This window comes from Triturus cristatus, chromosome 1_2, assembly GCF_964204655.1.
Source record: "Triturus cristatus chromosome 1_2, aTriCri1.1, whole genome shotgun sequence".
Lineage (NCBI taxonomy): Eukaryota > Metazoa > Chordata > Amphibia > Caudata > Salamandridae > Triturus > Triturus cristatus.
Window position 1 is genome coordinate 29,960,464 of NC_140580.1, and position 20,991 is coordinate 29,981,454.

General features: G+C 47.1%; 1 protein-coding gene across 3 annotated transcripts in view; it reads right to left on the minus strand.

Moving 5' to 3' along the window:
- The window catches only part of PPFIA4 (PPFI scaffold protein A4), a 3,163,248-nt gene that overhangs the window by 2,875,879 nt on the left and 266,378 nt on the right, over positions 1-20,991 (minus strand). The gene's annotated exons all lie outside the window — the stretch shown is intronic.

Here is a 20,991-nt window from a genome sequence, read left to right on the forward strand (position 1 = left end):
ACCGTTGCCTGCTGCTGCCACACAGACCACAACACGACAAATGTATCAGACTGCACAGTATGAATATCCTGAGTATCAGCGTTACGCATGAACTAGCCTAGAGAGGGAAGTTGACTTACCCCTTATCGAGATTCCTGTAGATCAAGAAGGACCTTATGTACATAGTGAATTATTAGGTCAAGATAGAAAATTTTTACTCGATACAGGGGCAAGTCGAACAACTATAAAACGTAGTGAAGTTCCAGGGGCACCCCTCTCAGGCTCTCAGAATATTTCCCTTGGTTTTTCAGGAAAACCTATTGTTAATGAAGTATCACAGCCTCTTCCACTTACGATAGGACATCTGACCCGAACTACAGATTTATTGCTTACTAAATCGTGTCCAGAAAACTTGCTAGGAATAAAAACTCTGAAAGCCCTAGGAGCCATAATATGTTGTTCCCCGGAAGGAGTAAGGTTGTTTTTACGTGATTTTAAAGGTCACTATGTGTCTAGAGACATGGATCCCCGACTACAGACTTTACCTACACATCTATGGGCACAAGGCCCTACTGATGTTGGTTGCATGAATATTACACCACATCGAGTCACACTAAAGGCAGGAGTGGTGCTACCACGAATGCGACAATACAAGTTACCACCAGATGCTGTAGTGGCTCTACTACAAATCATTGACAAGCTAATTGCCCAAGGAGTAGTTGTAGAAACAGACTCCAATGTATGTAATTCACCGATAATTCCGGTTCTTAAACGAACAGATCCTACAGCCCCGCCAGTATATCGATTGGTTATTGATCTGCGCGAGTTAAACAAATGCATTGTGCCACTATTTCCTGTGGTTCCAGATATCTCGTCATTATTGACAGCTATTGATTCCGAAGCAACATTCTTTACTGTAATTGATCTCAAGAATGCCTTTTTCAGCGTCCCAATAGATCCGGAAAGTCAATATTTGTTCGGATTTAGTTTAAATGGGCGTAGCTTTAAATTCTCACGCGCACCTCAAGGATTTACAGAAAGCCCCAGTATCTATAGCCAAGCACTGAAACGAGAACTTGACAGTATCCACATGCCAGTTAACACTGCCTTGCTTCAATATGTCGATGATCTGCTGATCACCGCGAGAAGCGAACCGGAATGTGAAAAAGCATCACTGACAGTTTTACAATTTCTAGCCGAAAAGGGGCACAAGGTGTCCCCTTCTAAGCTGCAATTCTGTGTCCAGCGAGTTGTTTATCTTGGACACTCGCTGTCCAAGGAGGGAAGGCAGCTTACACCCGACCGCATTCAGTTGATAGCTAACATGCCAATACCCAAGACACAAAAGGAAGTACGAGCTTTCATAGGTCTCACGTCATATTGCAGGCAGTGGATCCCTCAGTACGCATTTCTAGCAAAACCACTCATTCAGTTAACCACACAGGAGGCAGCCACACCGACTGTTCTCCCTTGGACTCAGGAACACACACAAGCTTTTGAAAGCCTAAAGAAAGCTTTATGTCAAGCACCTGTTTTAGCAACGCCATGTTACAGAAAACAGTTTACACTCTTTGTTACAGAACGCGAAGGTACTGCCTTGTCAGTACTCACACAGGAACAAGCAGGAGCACACAAACCATGTGCTTATTTTTCTAGTACATTAGATCCCGTAGCTCAGGCTTTGCCTGCGTGCCTGAAATCAGTAGCAGCGACAGCTTTAGCAATCAGACAAAGCGATGCCATAGTGTTAGGACATCCATTGACAGTTCAAGTACCACATGCAGTAGAGGTTCTTGTGAATAGAACGCAAACACAACACTTGACTATAGCACGACTTACAGGGTATGAACTTACATTGTTTCAGCCACATATAGAAATCAGACGCTGTAACACATTGAATCCTGCCACACTTTTACCTGTAATCGGAACAGATCCACTAGCTCATGACTGTATTGAAGTTATTACGATAACGACGAAACCCAGACAAGACTTAACCGATGTCCCATTGTCAGATCCAGACCTGACATTGTATGTAGACGGTTCATGCATGAGAACAAGTACAGGAGAGTTAGCGGCCGCTTACGCAGTCACAACAGATACTGAAGTCATTGAAACTAATCGTATAAATACTTTGTCAGCTCAAGCCGCAGAACTCATCGCTCTGACACAAGCCTGTATTCAAGCCACGAATAAAAAAGTCAACATATACACTGACTCACGTTATGCATTCGGAGTTGTACATGACTTCGGCGTGCTGTGGCGAGAGAGAGGTTATTTAACTTCCCACGGTGCCCACATTCAGCACGGACCCCTCATTCATGCCTTATTAGATGCAATACATCTACCCACTGCAATATCAATTATGAAATGTAAGGCTCATACGAAGGTTACTGATATCATTTCCCAAGGCAATGATCTAGCCGACAGAACAGCTAAACAGACTGCTCAAACTCAAACCCCCGACATGACAAAGACAATAGTCCCGACACCGACACATTGTATGACAGTTAAAGATCCTACTCTTGACGTAATTGACATACAGACACATGCTACACCAGACGAAATAAAGAAATGGACTGAATTAGGAGGGATCCAAACGGACCAAGGATGGATGATGAAGGAAAAGTCTGTATGGTTCCTTCCTGATTCAATGGTCCAAGTTATAATTAACACTATACATAGTCCAGCACATCTAGGAGAAAAAGCTATGCTAGACAGCATTCAACACATTTGGTTCAATAAACATTTACGAGCAGCAGCAAAACAAAAGGTCCGTACCTGTATGATCTGTTGTCAGTTTAACCCAGGAAAAAGCGTTCCCGTAGAACAGGGTGGATTTCATCCTCCTCATCATCCTTTTGAAGTACTCCAGATGGACTATATCCAGATGGAACGATGTCGAGGATTCAAATATGTTCTTGTAGTTGTTTGCGCTCTGTCCCGTTGGACAGAGGCATACCCGGTTTCAGATTACACTGCCCCGACTACTGCCAAACAGTTGGTTCGAGAATTCTTCCCACGATACGGTTTACCACGTGCTGTTCACTCAGATAACGGCCAGCCGTTCTCATCCGAATTAATGAAACACGTTTCACTTCTGTTAGGATATCAGTGGAAATTCCACTGTGTCCGACACCCCGAGGCAGCAGGTCTCGTAGAAAGACATAACCAGATACTGAAAATCAGAATGTCCAAAATATGCAGAGAGAAAGGTGTCGACTGGGTAGTAGCGTTACCCGTTGCACTCTTTTACATGAGAATGGTAGCACACTCTCGAACAGGGCTATCCCCGTATGAGGTGATCTTCGGCAGACCACCGAATATGTGGGGGACGCCTATACCACGTAAAATAACTGATATTGACTGTAATATGCTGACAGATTACTTGGCTTCCTTGATGTCTGCACTACAATCTTGTCGTTCACAGGTAGCTGCAGCTTTTCCCGACAACACTGAGGTGAAACCCCATGACGTTGTCCCGGGTGATCTTGTCTTTGTGAGGAATTTCGACCGAAAGACTCAGCTGGAGCCCAGGTGGAAATCACCCAAGTTGGTCCTGCTGACCACAAGGACAGCCGTGAAGATCGAGGGCCGCAAGGGCTGGATTCATTCAAGTCATATCAAGAAATTTCATGGACTATCCTCGGATATAGACATTGTGCCATGCACTCCCTCACAGACTGATTCAAAACTTCCTTTGGTTGAAAAGACTGAAACCGAACTCTATAAAGTAAAATTGAGGCCTAGAACGTCAGACAATTTGATTGTTTAAGTCCTCTCCAAGGTGAAGCGGTTGAATTTGTCCCTGACATGTATCCTCTAGACCTGAATCATGGACAGTCGCGAAAAATGTTGAAACGACAGGCGTATTGTAAATCACTGCGTAGCCACTGTATAGGGACATTATTAATTTTGTTTTTATTGAGTCTTTTAATAATTATTACAAGTATGTTGTTGCACATATATTACCCTATTTCTAGACACGTTTATAATGTTACTGCTGAACATTCTTTTAGTGACTTACCTCCGCATGAATTGTCTTATAGACTTGCGCTGCGCAATAACACTTTCATTAGTATGTTACATCATTCCCATCAGACTAGTAATGCTACCAATTGTTGGGTGTGTGGCCGACTCCCTCCCTATCAGAATTATGAAGGAGTCCTGCCTTTCTTTCCACATCCATTCACACATAATGGCTCCTGTGGAGCATGGTTTAGTTTAATAAATTCCATAGACTCAGACACAGCAGTTTACCAAGATCATTGGGTATGGGGAAACCTGAACCTAGTTTTACTCAAGGTCTGCTACCCTGACAAGGAGGGTCGCCCCAAAAGAACAGGAACTGATCTAGAAAATGAAGTATATGGATTAGGTAATTTTACACCTAATCTCATGATTCTAAATGTCGTATCCGAAGTTGAACTAGTCTTACCCACCATGTCAGTATTCCCAGCGAAGGGTGAATTGTGTGTAAGAAAGGTTGGTTCCATACATATGGGCCATAGTAAATGCACTACTATAGTAGAATTCAGTGATCAAGGCAAATCTTCATTTAAAGCTTCTCGCCACTCCTACTTTATATGTGGTCAGACTGCATATATGCGTCTACCTCCAGATTGGGATGGTACCTGCTACATTGCATTCCTTTTGCCACCTGTTTCTCTAGCTCCTCCTGATTATTACAGAAATATTCATTTAGTACACAACAGAAAGCGGAGAGATCTCCCCATTGTCGATTACACTGAGACGGCATGGGACAAGTATGTAGATTTTAATAAAGGCATCTTTCCCTATATAGGTACTGTTACTAATAGTAAGCTGATACGTAGATTAACCAGAACCCTTGAAGCAGTAGTGAATGAGACTATTTCCGCCTTAGGCAATTTAACAGAAGAGCAGTCTGCTATGCGGATTGTTGTGCTTCAAAATCGTCTTGTCCTTGACGTCATCCTGGCTGATAGGGGCGGAGCTTGTAGGGTCATCGGATCAAGCTGCTGCGTATTCATACCAGAAAATTCGCCATCTGTATATAAAGCCATCACTCGCCTTCATAAGATTGTAAACCAGATACACCAGAACCCAGGCACTTGGACTTGGTCCAGTTGGTTTTGGAGTGTGATATCAGCCTGGGGATGGAGAGTTTTGTCCTTCCTAGGTATTGGCCTTCTCATACTATTCAGTTGCTGTCTATGTCTACAATGTGGACCAGCGATTTGTGGTCTGTGTGCCACATCGTGTATTCCACCACCAAGATTTCATTCAAGATCACGGAAGAAGAAAGAAGAACAAATGATGCTATATGAACAGATCAATGGATTGATGAAGATTGATATCTCTTGAAGGGCAAGTAGGGGACAAGGAGGGAATGTGGAAATGTGGATTTTCCTGGTCAGTTATGTCCCCTATCTTGGACCCCAACGGTTCTATGTACATGTCACAAGTACATGTATGTTCCCTCCAGTTCCAGTTATGAAGACGCAAATACATGTGCGTCCACCGTCAACATGTCCTCTGTCAGATCCGCCATGAATAGGTCGGATATTCCATTCCTAAATATGAAAGGCCACCGGCTTTATATGGTTCACTTATGCCATTTTACAGTCCAGGCAAGTAGGCCCTGATTCTGTCATCAAACTCCTTTTCCCTTCTGCCTCTGAAAGCTCCAGTCTGAGCCTGCATCTGTGACCATGAACTTTGTCTCATTCTCTGCGCGGCTCACGAAGCCTGACATCAGCCTATTCTCTGCCAAGAACTGTATTTCACCTTCGAATTATCTGCTTCCCCCTCAGCCGATGCATTCCTGCCTAGTAGTTTAAGTAAACATTCTTCCAGTTACCAAGCAAAAGGCCCGGCCTCTCTGTCCTCATGCAAGTAATTCATAGCCCTGTTACCAGGGAATAATTCCTACCCCCTCGCATTCAGTGTAGACACTTAGACGCTTGTACACGCACGCACAGTCAGTATAGAATAGATTCTGTCCGAGAGTCCTTCTTTTGCGGATAACATAGTTCTTTAAACATAGGATGTTAGATATGATTTGGGATTAGGTTGACTTGACCCCCCAGACTTTTCGTCTCCACATGTAGAGCTAATGTCAAGTCCCCTTCACCCCCTAGTTACACGTCAATTACACGTCATGCTGCTGCGCGCGCATCTATGCCAAGTATTATCTTATAGATCCACCTATATATGACATCATAACCAATTATGTTCCTTTTCTACTCCTTATTACACCCCTTTTCGGTTACGCAGGTAAAACGTCGATTTCCTTATCAATTGTTACGCCTACTGTATTCGCTTCATTGTAATGTATGTACTATAAAAGTTACTTCTTGTCAATAAAGTATGTACTTCACTTCCTGAACCCCCGTGGTGATGGAACTTGGAGCATCCGATTATAATCGATCATTGGAATAAAGCCCATTCCGAACCTCTAATATCACGGATTCTGCCTCTCATTTTACTGAGCTATTTTATTATGATTCTGTATCAAATTCAGTCCCGGTAAAGGAATTTTATTTACCACAAGGTAAATCTGCTTCCACTATGGGCCTTTGAGCAGCACGCTTTATGCATATAGCCACTAATGCCATTGCTTTTAATTTGTACACGCTTATTACTTTTTCCTGCATCAGTCACAGTTAATGTTTTCTTGCAGCAATCCCAGGTTTGCCATCTTATTTAAAAAAAAGGCCCTTGTTTCAAAACTATAATCCTATTTATTTTCTTGATAACTTATGCAGCCAAAGTAGCTGAGAGACAAGCTAACTGCACATTCTCACATTTCTTAATGAGGACTCGCTGACGGACGTGAATCCTGTGCTCACTGTGCCACTGGAACCAAGCTGCACCCAACTGAAGAGCCCTCATCAGGGTGAAACCAGTCTTGAGTTATCTGTGTTCCACTTCAGGGAGGTAAATATCAATGGGGAGGGAATGAGAAGCAGTGATCCTGTTCTCAAACACATGGGACCACCACACTCCCAGACATTTCGTACTGGAATGCTGCCGGATGGCACTTACCGAGAACTATTTTGCATACGAAGGGATGCTGTTCGGTCAAAGCCACGGTACTTCTATGGGTAGTACCTTTGCCCCTAGTGTGGCCGGGCTGTACGTAAGCACCTTTGAGCAACAGTTCATTCAGAATGAGAGCAACCCCAATCAGCCACATATACGATTCTGGCGTCGTTACATCGACTACATAATCATGATATGGGAAGAATCACAGGAGACTCTGAACTCCTTCCTAATATGGATGAATAGCAGGGATGATTGCCTGAAATTCACCTGTGCTTCAAACCGGAAAGAATTGGATTTCCTTGACATAACCATCTACACGGTGAATAACACTCTACAGACTAAAACATATTACAAACCCACATCACGTAACAGTATACTCTCGTACAACAGCTTCCACCCCCGACCGTTGAGGGAGAACTTACCTTACAGTCAATTTTTACGCCTGAGACGTAACTGCAGTACTATTGGAGACTACAAGGACCAAGCCAAAGATCTGGAAATAAAATTACACCAACGAGATTACCCTGACAGAATTATTAAAAAGTGCCAAAAGAGAGCACGCAATCAAGCGAGGGAGAGTCTTCTTGAAGTAACACCTAAAACACCACCTGCAGACCTTCTAACATGTGTCACAACTTACAACACGTCAAGCAACACTGTGAAGAAGATAATAAATCGCAACTGGAGGATCCTAACCTCAAACACCTTACAATGGCCCAAACCTAGGTTTGCCAATAGAAGGACACGTAACCTGAAAGATCAGCTAGTACATACTAGGCCAGCCCCAATTAAGAAAAAAGAGAACATAACATCACTCTGGAACATGAGTCCAATCACGGGCCATTACCCATGTGGGTCATGTGCCGTATGCAAGCTTACAACAGCCACGAAAAAACTTGATCTGTTACCGAACCTCACATGGACCCTGAGACATCACACGAACTGTAATACCAGCCACGTGGTATACATGATCACCTGCCCATGCCAAAAGAGATACATTGGTATGACATGCCGTAAAGTCAAGCTCCGCATAGGAGAACACAAGAGCAACGTGAACTGCAAGAGAGCAACAACAAAAATGAGTAAACATTACATTGAGCAAAACCACAATGCAGAAGATCTCAGGTGGGTAGTACTAGAAACCCTGTCAGTAACAACAAACAATGCTGAACGCATCTTGTTCGAAAAAGAACAGCGCTGGGTACATCGCCTCAAAACAGATATTGAGGGATTGAATGATTTTATCCCATGGCATACACTGGCGTGACATCATGAATGAGATAATATAAACAGATCGCACCAAATCATCACCTTCAAAAAGAATAATCTCAGTAATAAAATAAGTACTGAATAATAACCTGAGAGAAACAAAATATTACTCCACCATGATGACACTATATAATCTCAGAAATGAGCCTTTGAAAATAAACCTCGTAATTTTTCATCCCTCCTACACCAAGCGATCACATTTATACAATTTCCAAACGTATCGCGTACCCTGGAACCATTGATTTGTTTTATAATTAATTATTGCTCTCTAACCACTAACATGGTCTATGCCAACTCATATCTTGCTCCATAGTCTTCTCTTTCTAACAATGAAGACCTTTGCCAACCGCTTTGCCAACCAGATGCAGGAAGGAGAGTCTCTCCTTAGTTTCTAACCCCAAGCAGCTAAAAACGACCGATACGCGGCCCCGCGTTAACCGGGACACGGCGATCAGAGTCAGCACAAGCAGTGCGTGATGAAGAACCGGTAATCCCTTGCTACCCGCTACCACGAGACAGAAGACTAACGCGGTAAGAGCACCCAACTAATTAGCATTTAACCTTACAGGAACAGGTTTCTTGATCTCTGAAGTCCAGAGGGAGCTCATACAAGACATTGAGCAAGGTAATAGATAGAACTTCTATACTCATACTAACCTGGGAATGTTAATCCTTACGAATTAGCGGATAAATCAATTGACTGTTTGTGTGTTTCAGAGGTTAATTGTACGTGCCTCTTTATTCATGATTCAAATACACTACCGGTGTAAATTTTGACGCTTCCTAACAAAGCGAACTATCTATTTACTTGTTAATGTCAACAGTTGTATATGCGCTTTGACATAAAATACGATAAACAATAGACTACTCGTGCCATCTAACTAGAAGCGAAAAATACGAGCGCTCAATACACGTAGAATGAGAACGAGGGGACTAATGTCATCTGATTCACTTAATTAGTTATATCCCCATAAATACATTCATACCATCAGGAATGACCGACTGCTCTTCATACTGAAGCGTTTGTACTCTAAAACAATGACACTACACAAGTGCTACCATAATCAAGATATTTAGTGATTCTCATGACTTTCCTCTTCTTGTAACCAACATGCCAGTCTCTCCTTGACTGCTCAGGTTGTTTATAGCGCGTAAATTTCCTACTCTAAGTGCTTAATTGGAAGCAAAATAATCATTGCATTATTACGGTCACAGCCCCACCAATGATATAGGACGAATGGTCACTGTATTAATGATGCTGTTAAGAGGGTAGAACAATCACAATTCAATTTTGTTTAAATTACAGAGCCAACAACTCTTCGAAAGAAACAACATAACTGTGATTACTTGATCACATACCAACAGGCGGCAGAACGGGCCCCCTTTTTACTTTTTGGTCCTGACGAAAGCCTCAAGAATACACGAGAAGGCTGAAACATGTCGACCTTATTCACAGACCTTAGCCACTGATGTAATAGACTATTAACTCTGTCTTTAACTACATCACTTTCATTTTAATTTCCCACTCCACTCTTGTTCTCATTAAAAAAAATTTGTAGCTTTTAGAGTTGAGTAGGGAATTTTAACCTCACCACTTTTGAGCACTTTGCACATGCCTCTCCTTTTTTGATACCTGGACGCTACTGTAATATCAGTTGGTCTACCTCCAGGTGGAGGACAGCATACTAACAAAAAGAAACCCAATGAAGATGCTGTGAAAGTACACGAAGGCGGAGAATCAAGATACACCGCCACCGACCTGTGTACTCATATGAGGGTTTTCTTATACAGACTCCTAAGATCTTAGACCCTGATAGCACAGGACAAGTGATCCATTCTCCCAGAACTTGATTTTTTCCACTTCAGGGAGGGTCTGGCCTAGCAGTTCATGCTAGACTGTTCCGATTAGAGCAGGGTCTAGTTTGATTTGCATATGTCAATACTGAGGCAGCAAAGTGTGCTATCTGACAATGAACTTGGATGCCTGCTAAGAGAAATTACTGTCTGGAAATAATAAAAGCATTCAATACATACATTTTTGTATACTTCAGTGCAGCGCCCTAAGTGTGATAGGTATGCCCAGATTGGGTCTCATGATTAATGTGCCAATGGTACCAAACTCCACCCAACGGAAACCGGTCTTTGGTTGCTTGTGTTCCGGCTCAAGAAGGACCTTGCTTGGCAGTTCTGGCTGGACTATGCTGACTAAAACTAGGTCAACACTGATTTGTATATGGCTTTCTCCAAAATGAGGTGGCATGGTTGCAAAATAACAATGGACTGGGATGCAGCTGCGTAGGAAATTGGAGTATTATTTGAGGGGGTGAGATCCCACCTCAAATAATATTCACAATCATTCTCAGAGAGAACAACTATAGTCACTAATTAAACCTATGCTTAACCCTCTGGTAGCTTGGCACAAAGCAGTCAGGCTCAACTTGGAGGCAAAGCGTAATGTATTAATGCAGCACTCAAACAGTAATAAAGTCAAAACACAGGAAAATACAAACCAATTTAGACAAATAGAGAATATTTTAATAAATAAAATGACACCAAAACGACAATAAGTAGTACCAAAGATATTTATTTTTAAAGTTTGAATTACAAATAGTGCGAAAAAGTACAAAGCGCCAACCGCTGTTATCTAGTTGCACTAGACGGGGGCAATGTCAAATGTTAAGGCCAACTGCAATAGAGCACGGGTCAGTTAAAGGGAACAGGTTTATCCCGGTGTATAGTTTACCTTCTGACTTAGAAACTTTCATAGAGCAAAAATGGTCTGCGACTAGTCAGCGGAGGGGTAAACTGCAAGTTAGATCTGAAACAGAGCTCGATTGTGGCAGTTTGTGGAAGAGCAGGGTCCCAGTGCGATCATCAGAGAAGGCAGGAAAGCACTGAGCAGCCTAAGTCCAGGCCCAGAATTGCCTCAACATTATTCGGGTGATGCTTGGCGTCTATCCCAGTGAAGCCCTGCAAGTTCTTATTTAGAAACTTTTCTGGAAGTCAGATTTCCTTCAGCGGAGCAAACCTACAAGTTGAGGTCGACCAACAGGTGATTTCATGTCAATGGTTGTAGCTTCAATGTCATCAACAGTTTTCATCAGTTCTCTAGGGAAAAATTTGGCAAAAACTTTGTAAGTCCTACTTCTTGCAGTCAGGAGGCAAGACGAATACACTCTAATACCAGACAAGGGCCCAGGATCTGGGGGGCACCACTTGAGGGGTTAAGACTCAGTACAACAGTGGCCAGCAGCAAGGCCCAGGGCAGGTCCAGTTGGAGCTGGTCAGCTGGGGAGTTGTAGAGAGAGATGCTTCTGCAAATGTGTGGTGCCCCAGTAGCTCAAACAGGTTAGCCAAATGCTCACTTCTGCGGGTACTGGGTTCTACAGAAGTCTTCCTTCAGGTTCTTCAGACAGCAGGACAGCCCTTCTTCTGATTCTTTACAGGCCCAGGAATGTTCTGAGGAGAGGTCTTTGGGAACCACTATTATGCCCCATACCGATACCATGGGGTCAACGTAGGAATCTCAGTAGGCTCAAACTCATATTGCCCATATAGAAATCCAATAAACAAACTGTCAAAAATGAAAAAAATTGAATAAAATCATAAAGAAAGAAGGAACTGGTTGGCAAAGTCTCTTCTGTTTCAACTGTCCAGCATAAGAAGTCCTTCAACTTCAGTGCTGAAACACAGGGTTGTCAAACACAGTTCAGGGGGCCATTTGTGTCCGTGACTGATGTTCAAAAGGGGGAATCACAGGAAATAGGATGGGACCCCACAGTTGTCATACACAGAGTCCCACCAATTGGGAAGGCTGTAGCTAGCTATAGGCATTCTTTTATAGTGGAAACCCCACCAGGACCAACCAGCTCTTTAGTTTAAGATTAGGCAGTGACAAGACTTTCAAACCTGTGAATTTGCGAATTAGAAATCATGGCATGAGAATTCCAGCAGTTCCACATTCATCACAACTAATGCTAGAAAAAAAGGATTAGGCTACAGGGGACATGGATGCAAGGTTGGAAAGCTTAAATATCATTTCTTTTGGTCAGGAAATTGATGATACATTTTAATGTTAGGTTAGGTATTTTATCTACAGAGACATCATTATATGTGTAAACATATATTGAGATAGATGGGTCTATATTTCATATTGGGATGAGACTATTCTCTGTGTGTGTATGTAAACACATGCATATATATGTAGGTATGTTTTCTATGTCAACATACATTTATAAAAAGATAAACTTCTTCATATATAACAAGACAGTTAGGTTCATACACTATATCCTTCAGTATGTATGTAAGTAGATGAGTGTCTGCATACAGGTTTCTGCTCCATTCTAGGATAATACAGATATGTCAGAATAGAGTAGAGAAAAAACAATAGAATAGAAGTGTATAACAATACATTTTGATATTATAAAAAATTAATTATAATAAAAAATCATGTATATACAGTCTACATATATTTACAAACATACACATGTATGTCTGAACATGTAACTTATCACATGCATATACATATGGATTGGCTGCAGATATGTAGGGATTTACATTTATATCTATGATTACTATATCTAGCAATCTACACATAGTTAGATCAAGATGTGTCCGCTGTCGTTATAAGGAAATAGAGTTTAAAAAATACTTTAGGAATTCACTAAAAACCAAGGGTTACAGGGACATTATAGTTAGGTTCAAATTTTTCATGTATAAAACCATAGAAATTCAACTGTTGTAATTAGAGTTCCGTCAAGTAACTATAACTCGTGCCCTAAGGTAATTGTAACGCTCGTCTTCGCCATGCACTGCTAAGTACCCCACATATTTCATCACTCATGACATTTTCTATGACATTAGAAATAATATCAATGCAACATTTGCTGTAAAATTATTGGTGAGAAAACTGCGCATGGCAGCAACGCGAGTTATAGTTACCTTCGGCACCACTTCAGTGCAGGCAGGGAAACAGATAAAAAGTTGGCTCCCATCGGAGGGAGCATTTCTCATGCTCCCGCCCTCTAGGAGTGGACGATGGGCCTTATTACGACTAGCGGTTCTCCGGTAAGACCGCCCCGACAGGAGAACTGTATAGGCAGTGGTGCACCTGCCCGCTGGATTCCGAATTGAATCCAGAGTGGGTTGTCTGTGCAGCAGCAGTCTCATGGTGGTGGCATTTTAGGCTCACAGGAGAATCTAACATGCAGATCCCCTCCATGAGAGCGCCAACTGCACATTCCTGCATGGTGAGGCATGCACAGTGCAGGAACAAAGGTTCAATTGTAGGGGGCACCATATGTCCCCCCTCCCAAATGCACCCCCATGTCCAGAGGCATCCGGGGACCCTGTCAAGGCCTCCTTACCTGCCTCTCTGGCACCCTTTTCATGGCAGGCTCCTCGCCATGAAAAGGGCGGCGGAGCGATAAGTCGTAATATGCCTGGCAGTGCCAGCATCAGCACCACCAGCATATTAATTCCCCTGTCCACACCACCACAGGATCCTGGATCCCAGCAGAGGCAGGAGTCCTGTGGCGGTCTGGCCACCACACACGATATATTGTGAGCAGACCCACAGTGGTATCGGTGGTCGTACTGCCACCATTAGTACAGTGGCCCTCAGGAATGCTGTACTCGTATGAAAGGCCCTTAGTGTTTGGTTCCACTTGGCGGGAGCTTTGAAATTGCTCCCACCAAGAGAGAGCAAACACAGGATTCTCTGCCCGTGACAGTGCAGGCAGGGAAACTGGTATGTCCTGGGTTGGGTACCCAGGCCATAGCTGGAGCTGGCCCTGGGGTATGGGGTCACCAGGGTCACCAGGGCCATTATTGGCTCCATGAGGGGAGCCGCATGGCCCCATTCCCTATTGAACTTGCATCCAGGGCCCAGGGGATGGTGTCCCTGCAGTAAAAATTTGCCAGGGGAATGATTACAGCCGAGCCCCAGGGGTTGGGGTCTCTGAGGCTGCCATCTGCCTGGGAAGGGTGGCTGTGTGCCCCCCTACCCCTTTTTTATAACACTGCCAGGCACCAGGGGATGGGGTCCCCGGGGCTTAAATTGGCCGGGAGGGAGGCCATGTGCCTCTCTCCCAATTTATAAGAAATGCCTGAGATGGGATCCCCATGGAAAATATTGGCCCTGAGAGAGGGCCGCCCGAGGGGATTATTAAACATAAGAGCAGTTTTGAAGGAAAGGTTTTCAGAAACAGTTTTGGCCACCAGCGGATTCTCTGTGGGATCCCCACCACTAAGTCTAGGGGGTCAGGGCATTCCTACCCTGCCCCTTGTCTTTTTTAAATGTTTTTCTTGAGAGTAAGTTGAGTCCGAGTCCCAGAATTGCTGCCAACACTTTCTGGTTGAGAGTGCTGACAGACAATCATACCTCATTTTTAGATCTGTCGGCCCTGGGTGGATTTGCGTTTTTTCTTTCATAACTCCAGTACTACTAAATGGATTTACACCAAAAGTGCTCTTTCTGGACCAAGAGCTAGCTTTCTGCCAAATTTGGTGTAATTCCGTCAAGTAGGTTCGGGTTGGAGAAAAAGCGTTTTGGAATGCCCCCTTTTTCTCATCCCCTGCTTGATGACTCACCAGGAAACTTTCTAGACAGCTGCTGAAGTGACTGCCGCACTCGTTTTAAAACTTTTGTGAAGATTCATCAAATGGAGCCAAAGTTATTAGCTTTTGCTATTGAAACTAGGTCCTAGTTCCCAGGGAGGCGGCGGTCACCTGGCAGCAGCGTAGGCCGTATGGTACCCCGCATTTATTTGATCTCTAGCCCCTGGGAAGTAGCTGTCCCGGGGTTGCAGGGGAGGTCATACACGCCTGCATTAATTGTAAGTTTAGCCCCGGGGAGGTGGCAGTCCCCATGTGATCCACCCGACATTGTTTAGCTATTATTTGCCCGAGGAGGTAGTGGTCCAAGGCCATGGGCAGGCCAGCAGCCCCACCCGCATACATATTGTTAAGTGCTCAGGGGAGGTGGAGGTCCCCATGGTTGTGGATGGCCATGCAGGCCCCCTGCATTAGTATAAATGTTTGCCCTGGGGAGGTGGTGGTCCCCGGAGCATACCCCATACAAAAAAAACAATGTCCAGGGAGGTGGCGGTCTGCCGGACTTTCATAAGCAGTAGGAGGGTGCTCCGTGTGCCACCCTCTTATTTCATTGGCATGCCCCGGGACATGGCTCACAGGGGAGTTAATTAAAAACAAGCGCTGGAGCAAGAGCTTGTTTTGGGGGTTTTTCACTGCGAATATTGCGATTTTGCTTTATTATTGTTTTTTTCCTTGCTTGTCTATGTCCCTCTGGGGCCCTAGCACCAACTTTATGGGGTCACGGTGTACCTATCCTGCTCTCTTTTCTTTTTTACACTTTTTTTGGGATACTCGGCTGAAGCCATGTCTCCTGTCAACACTTCCTGGTTGAAGTGGTGGCAGCCAATCAGAGATCTGCATTTCCCTACACAAGCTTGTTATTTTTCACTGAGTCGTTGCGGCCACAGATACCACTAACTGTATTTTCTTAAAGTTCTCAACAACTACTCAACAGATTTACACCAAATAACAAAAAGCACAATCTACATAACCAAACGTATCTTTCTGACAAATTTGGCATAATTCCATCCAGCAGTTTGTGCTGTAGACGTGTTTAAAGGTCCTTTGAAAAAACACTTTTTTTTTTTACACACCTTTTCTCAGCCCCCGCTGGATAGCTAACCCTGAAATTTTCCATGCGCAACAAGAATCACCTGCACAATTCGTTTGAAAAAATTTGTGAAGATTTTTCACACGGCGCCAAAGATCTGGGCAAGTCAACAGGTTTCTATGGAAACACGATCCTAACTATAACTACCTACTGGTGACTGCCAGCAGGCAGGAATATATATATATATTATATATACAAAGCTCCAGGTTTCACCCAATCTGCCAAAACTCAAGACGGGTGCCTTCTCCAGGAGAAGGCACCCGTCTTGAGTTTTGGCAGATTGGGTGAAACCTGGAGCTTTGTATTAAATTACTGCCTGAACTGCCGTGGCTGAAGTGAAATACTAACCTACCGACCTGAATGGTTGTCAGTTATTTAACTGATGGATTGCAGTCATACAGACTGCAACCTGTAGGAATGTGTGCTATTCAAAACCACGGTAGCGACGAGGGACAGAGAGACTGTCAATATGGCGCAAGGCTTTGTGGGACATGGAGGCTGTTAATTTACTAAAGGACTGCAAGGAGATGTCTGCATGCAAGGTACATTGGGGAAAAAAAGTTTCGTTTTTATTCTATGCAAGACCAAATGCTGCATTGTCTATGAAAGACTATAAGAAGTTACTAATAATGGGAAAACGAGGGGCGTGGCTAGGCGCCGTGGTGAATGGCCGCCTGATCCCGGAGCTCCGCCGGGGCCGTTGGTGTTCCACTGAAATCCGGAATTAATCCGTGCTGAGGGGAGTGCCCTGGAGCTCCCCCGGCTCCCCCTGACCCAGTGCCCACGAGAGCAGCTCGGCGACCCCAGGAGACACTCACGCGGCCCGGGAGGGTGGCCGCGGCGGATGACGGCGGCCGGGCGCCTTGGCTCCGGAGCTCTGTGACTGCTCCCGGCGCTACCTGAGGCCCCGGCGTGGGCCTGCCTAGCGACGTGCTCGGAGTGACGCCGTCGCGGGAGAACGCGGCCGATTTCGCGGCGCGGGACCGCCCCTGGGCCTGGGAGCCTGCGGCCAAGGTCGGAAACCAGCAGTCGTCCACAGGGAAGGTGCAAGATCGCGACTGGGGCTGCGGCGGAGTGATTCCCTGGCCGAGAAGAGGGTGCCATTTTGCGGCCACGGGAGAGCAGAGGGAGGCCTGTTGCTGAGGGGCGCCCTGCCCAACCATCCGGTGAGACCCACAAGCGCGACTGGGGACTGCACACCGCCTGGCTGCCCGGGAGTGGGACGGAGCGCTCTACTTGATATCGGGCCCGGCTGTTGGCGGCGGAGGCCTTCCTCCCCCTATCGATCCCTGAGAGAGAGCTGTGGGCCCAAGGATACGTCCGTGAAAGCCGGCCCGGACCAGGGGGCGCCTGGGTGCTGCGGCGGGGACCAGCAGTCGTCCAAGGGAAGGTGCACGATCGCGACTGGGGCTGCGGCGGAGTGATTCCCTGGCCTAGAAGGGGACGCCATTTTGTGGCCACAGTAGAGCAGAGGGTGGCCTGTGGCAGAGGAGCGCCCTGCCCACTCATCCGGTGAGACCCACGAGCGCGACTGGGGACTGCGCACCGCCTGGCTGCCCGGGAGTGGGACGGTGTACTGGATCTGATTTCGGGCCTGCCCTTTTGGCGGCGGAGGTCTTCCTCCCTCTATCGATCCCTGAGCAAGAGCGGTGGGCCCAAGGCTACGTCCGCGAACGCTGGTCGGACCAAAGGGCACTTGGGTGTTGCGGCGGGCGGTGGTGCATACGGCCCGCGGGATGCCCGGAACGCCATGCGGCCCAAGAGTGGCGCCGCAACACAGGCCAACAAGCTTGACCAGTACACAGTAGCCAAGGCGCCGCCTCAGGCGGAAAGGGCTCCGAAGGATGATGCAGACCCAGCGGACCCTTCCTTGAAGTCCATCATGGCCGCGATTCAAACCCTGGGCACGAACTTGGAAACCAAAATGGATAAGATCACCATTGAAGTGGCCCTGCTTCGAGCCGACCTGGGGAAAACCACTGACCGGTCCAAGGCTAATGAAGTCGATATAAAGGCCCTACAGGACTCGGAGAAGCGGCTTGAGGGTAGGGTGAATGAGCTAGTGCACCAGCACCGCCTGATGGCCCTGCGGCTTGATGACCAAGAAGGGAGGGCTCGGAGAAGTAATATCCGCGTCGTGGGTGTGGCGGAAGGACTTGAAGGAGACAGTGTTGAGCTCTTCCTGGAGGACCTGATCCTACGACACCTTAAACCCAAGCGTCTCTCGAAGCTCTTCACCATTGAGCGGGCGCACAGGGCCCCTATCCCACGACCCAAGCCTGGGGCCATGCCACGGACGATCATAGCCAAAATTTTGAATTTCCGGGACCGTGACGCAATTCTCCAGGTGGCACGACAGCACGGTGACCTACAGTATGAGGGGGCCACGATCCGGTTCTTTCCCGACTTCACGCTCCAGGTCCAGCGGGAAAGGCGCTCCTTCCAAGGGGTCAAGGCGGCGCTACGCGAGCGTGGGATCAGATATATGATGTTCTTTCCCGCCAAATTGAAAATCATCACTGGTGGACGATCCCTCTTCTTCACCACGCCGGAAGTGGTACAGGAGTGGCTGGATGCGGGAGAGGCGACGCGGGGTTCCCGACGTGAAGATGTACAGCGGCGAGACGCGGGCCTGCCCGCCACGGAGTTGGCGCCGGGACACCCAGGGGGTGGTGAGCCAAGTCAGCGGTCCTGGCGTTCCAGGTCCAACAGTCCCCGTTGGGGCTCGTCCAGAGAGGGGACGCCGTGCTGAGACCACGAGAGATAGCGCTGAGAAGACGTCAGACAGTAAAGTATACCACACGTGCCTTTACTTTGAGACTAGTTAACTCTGGGGTACACTGGCCGCCTCACTACCTCTACGGTTGGCTTCAATGTATGGGTGGCTCCGGGACAGAGGGGCTGAACGAACTGGGACACCACGGACGGGCGACCAAAGGGGACTAGCCCACGAACTTCCCAAGTTGAGTTCCTCGGTGGGTTCACCGGGGTGGGGTGGGGCGACAGGCGCTCTGCTAATTGGGGTGGTGGGTAGTTCAAGACCCACGGAGCAGGGGGCAGGGTGGGGGGGATTGTTTTGGGACGGGGGGGCAGGGAGGTCAGGGCCAGCTTCGGGAGGGAGGGAGTTGATCGTCCGGTTTATTGGGTTTGTTGTATTTTGTATGTCTTGTCATTGTGGGGTGGGACTCAGGGAGGGGTGGGAGTTGGGGATCCTTTACGGTCACACAAACTATGTCAACACAACTGATGCCCGGGTGGTGGGACAAGGCACCCTTGTAAGACACAGCTATGGCTAGGAGGTGGGAAAAAAGCTTGAAGATCCTCAGCTGGAACGTCAACGGTATGGGGGACAGACTTAAGCGTACTATAGTTTTACAGTTTCTCAAACGGCACCAGCCAGATGTGGTGCTTTTGCAAGAAACACACTTACTGGGGAATGTCTGTCATGCCCTGAATAGATATGGCTACACTCTAGCAGCACACTCAGGTTTCACCACTGGATCGAGAGGAGTGGGTATACTCCTGCGACGCTCGCTGCCCCTTCATGTGGATATCACCAAGACCGACCCGCAGGGCCGCTTCACGGCTGTGTCGGGGCGTTGGGAAGGCCGGGCGCTTAATCTTCTTTCAGTTTATATCCCCCCAGGCCTACAGGCCCGGGCCTTCGCAGACCTGGGCTCATTCCTCCTTTCGCTACCCGAGGGTCGGCTCGTGCTGGGAGGGGACTTGAACGCAGTGGCATCGGGAGCCCAAGACAGGCTGCCACCTAGAGACCTGCCCCAGGGGCAAAGGTGGCTGCCGGACTTTCTCGAGTCCTTTGGGCTGACGGACGTTTGGCGCCTACTCCACCCCACTGAAAGTAACTTTAGTTTCTTCTCCGGGGCGCACCACTCCTTCTCACGGCTGGACTACATCCTCACCCTGCTCCAACACGACATGGCGGTACTGGAGGCCGAATTCCTCCCCAGAGGCATTTCTGACCATTCACCGGTCCTTGCACATATTATATTTGGGAGTAGACGGGAGGGCTGCACTGCGACAATTAATCCCTGGCACTTGAAACACGAGGTCACTAGGAAACACATATCCACCTCAATCTCGCACTACTTCACAGAAAACGATGGGTCGTCGGCTCCCCTGTCACCCTGTGGGAGGCGTTTAAAACTGTGGTGCGGGGCGAGTCGCTATCGGCTATCGCGGCTCGGCGACGGGAACGCAGCCAGCAGACCACAGCGCTGGAGGAGCAACTTGAGGAACTAGAAAGGGAGGCAACGACCAGCGGCGACCGGGAGCTCAGGCACGCGATGCAGCTAAAGGCGGCGGAGTACAAAGCGCTGGTGACCCAGGAAGCCCAGACGGTGGCTCGGCATAGAATTGGTAGAATATATGATCAAGGTGACAAAGCCGGGAAACTTATTGCCTGGCTTGAGAGGAAACAACAGGCCAGCAGGGTGGTGCCGGAGTTGCACACTGAATTGGGGAGAGTGCTCACGGAACCCCGGGAAATAGTATAACAGTTCGCCGACTATTACCAGCAGGTTTACAGGCGAGAGTCGGACCGGCCGGAGGAGGACTCCATGGACCTCCTCGCAGACATACGCTTGCCCACTCTCTCGGACGCAGATTGGGAGGCTCTTGATAGCCCGCTCACCGAGGCTGAGCTCCAGCGGGCGATAGGAGACCTCCGTCCTGGTAAGGCGCTCGGTCCGAATGGCATACCCATAGAGATCTACAAACTCCAGCCAGACGTCACTAGTAAGCACCTCAAACTCATGTTCGACCGCAGTAAAGCAGTAGGGCTGCTGCCCCGGGACCAGCGCTTAGCGACCATAGTGGCAATTCCGAAAGAGGGTAAACCCAAAGACTCTTGCGCATCATACAGACCCATTTCGCTCCTGAACGCGGAACCTAAAATACTGGCCAAGACGCTGGCCAATAGGCTTAAGCCGGTGCTTTCGTCGCTAATCCACCCTGACCAATCGGGATTCATGCCCCACCGAAACACGGCCCTC